A 3,122-nucleotide genomic window follows, 5' to 3' on the forward strand; every position below is an offset into this window, starting at 1 on the left:
CTTCCTACATATTTAACATTGTTAGCTTACTGCAGGATGGAAAGGGCTCCTCTTCAATTGCGGATTTAATTTATTTATTATTTATTATTTAAATTTATATACCGCCCTATCTCCCTTACGGGACTCAGGGCGGTGAGATTTAATCCTTTTCCTATTCTTTTTAGAAATATGACATTCCATTCCACACAATAGTTGGGTAACGGAGAGTGGCTTAAATTACCTGGTTTTCAGTAGCATTGATCGATGATTCTTGAAAAATCCAATGCACCCTTTAAGCTCATCAATAGAGTCTCCAGATAACAGGCCAATCTTTGTGAAATGTGACATGGCTGGAAATGAGAGCACACAGGAACTCATCAGAAAGTAGGCAACACATACAAACTCGCTCAGCACTGCATGCGGATTTCACAGGTTATAGCAGGTGGCTCTTAGCTTACCTTGGCCCATCTTCAAATAGCTCAGTAGGGTTAGACTTCTGACTAGGATAGGAACTGTCAAGGATTACCAGGAGTAGCTAAACTGGGAAGTAAAAAAAAAAACATCCCAGAATAAGATGATAGCAAATCATTTTCAGTTTGTTGCCGAGAAAATCTTGGCAGCTTCAAAAAAACTAAGCAGAACTTAGATGAGTGTTTCTCAACCTTGACAACTTTAAGACATGTGGCCTTCAACTTCCAGAATTCCCTAGCCAGCATGTTGGCTAGGGAATTCTGGGGATGGAAGTCCACATATTCTAAGGCTGGCTGGGGAATTCTGGGGATGGAAGTCCACATATTCTAAGGCTGGCTGGGGAATTCTGGGGATGGAAGTCCACAAGTCTTAGAATTGCTAAGGTTGAGAAAACTGACGTAGACCCTTAACAGGAGATTTTAAGAAACCAAAGGGCTGCAACCCACACTGGGAAACAGATTCCAGAAAAGGAAAATGACTTCCACATTGTGGCTAAGAAACTAGGAAACTAAATGCCTCTGTCTAGGAGTCCAGCTTGTCTCAAAGAGGCCTTCTTGTATCTAAATGCCCCTGCCAGCCCTAGCCAGAATCCTAGGCAGGCGCATTTAGTTTTCTAGACCTGCTAATGACAAGTTTGCCTCCACCTACCTTCACCTGTCTATTAAATTACCTTCAGTCCGGAAATTCATCCCAAAATGACTATCCTTCAGAGATTGTCCAGATTAGGAACCCCACTCTACATGAAAACTAGAACTAAACTTTATTAAGATACAAGCTGTACCCGGCCACGCGTTGCTGTGGCTCAGTCTGGTTAAATGGAAAAGAAAGAAAAGAGAAAGCGCACGTTTGTAATATATTTACGTCCAACAGATGGCGCTGTTTTTCCAAAAAAAGCATGTTTTTACCTGTCACAGGTGTGACATCTATATAATAGTAGGTATATAAAAACACGTGCGTATTCGAATGCAACGTTGTGTCAAAATTTCAAAGCAATCGGTGAAGAACTTTCGGAGATTTAAGATTTTGAACAAACGAACATTTACATTTTTATTTATATACTGTAGATAATAACAGAATCCAGCAAGTCTGATTGTGTTTTTTTCTCCCCTCCCTCTTACATCTCCATAGGACATGAAGGAACCAGCCCCAATCTCTTCCAAATACTAGCTCTCTCCCCCCCCCCAGGGCTCAGTAAATGCTTCTGATCATTTTTTATTTTGATAACAGCTTCTGAAAATTTCCTTCAAGGCACAGCTCCAGCAAATATAGCAGAAGCTGGAAGGATTTTGCTGCCAGCTCCTTGCAATCACAGCTTGGAAGTGTTCAGGGTCAAAATGATTAAACTACTGGGCTACTTCAGTACCTTTTAAAAGTTTGACTCTCTTTGGAACTGGGCGAGCTTGCCAAAAATATATATATCAACAATCCCTTGGGAAATAATCCAGGGTATTGCAATGAAATGATGTGGAGAAAATCACTGAAATTGATTTATAAAAAGTTTGTAGTCGCTTGTTGGTTGGTTAGCTAGATGGCTGGCTAGCTGCTGGCTGGCTGGCTGGTTTGGCTACCCTCTTTAGAAACACAATTCTGGGCAGCTCACAACCCCCTAAAAACACTAAAAGCAAAAATCTGGATGTCAGCCATTTTCCTCCAATGCAGCTAACCTCACCATCTTTAGGATCTAGTTAGGCAATTGAGGAAAAAGCCAGAATGGAGGGCAGGGTGGGAGGAATCAAAAACAACAAAGTTATGCCATCGTTTGAATGTATCATAATCATCTGTTATGAAATCATCAACTAGCACAGGGGTAGTCAACCTTGGCTCTTTTATGACTCGTGGACTGTTATGAAATCATCAACTAGCACAGGGGTAGTCAACCTTGGCTCTTTTATGACTCGTGGACTTCAACTCCCAGAATTCCTGAGCCAGCTGTGCTGGCTCAGGAATTCTGGGAGTTGAAGTCCACGAGTCATAAAAGAGCCAAGGTTGACTACCCCTGAACTAGCAGGAGTTTTCTTCAGATTAAGTGTTGGGTCACAGCAGTGTTCCTCAATCTCAGCAACTTTAAGATGTGTGGACTTCAACTCCCAGAATTCCCCAGTCAACTTTAAAGTGTGTGGACTTCAGTTCCCAGAATTCTCCAGCCAGCATGCTAATTGGGGATTTCTAGGAGTTGAAGTCCACACATCTTAAAGTTGCTAACATTGAAAAATTCTGGGTTACTTGTGAAAGGTAAGAGAGAATAGTTTTAGGGCACAAAAAACAACAACACCTCAAACATTGACTGGGAGACACGTGCCTTGTCAAGTCAAGAGAGCCTATGGTAATATGGACAGGGGGGTCCACAGAGGTCAAAAAAGTCAAGAGTTTGGTCATGAATCTTCTAAAAGGATGTCACTGCTATCTTGACACACAGAACCCAAAATCCTTTGCACAGAGGCTGTTCGTAGAAGGTATCTGAGATAAATTGCCCATATTTATGTAAAGCCGCTGGGGGAGATCATTCGTGGCTTTGGGGTGGACTTCCATCAGTACGCTGACGATACGCAGCTGTACATTTCCACCCCGGGCCACCCCAACGATGCCCTTGACGTGATGGCCCGTTGCCTGGAGGCCGTACGGGTCTGGATGGGGAGAAACAGACTCAGGCTCAACCCTTCCAAGACCGAGTG

Source organism: Protobothrops mucrosquamatus, unplaced genomic scaffold, assembly GCF_001527695.2.
Source record: "Protobothrops mucrosquamatus isolate PMUCROS unplaced genomic scaffold, P.Mucros_1.0 scaffold880, whole genome shotgun sequence".
In the NCBI taxonomy this organism is placed as follows: Eukaryota; Metazoa; Chordata; class Lepidosauria; order Squamata; family Viperidae; genus Protobothrops; species Protobothrops mucrosquamatus.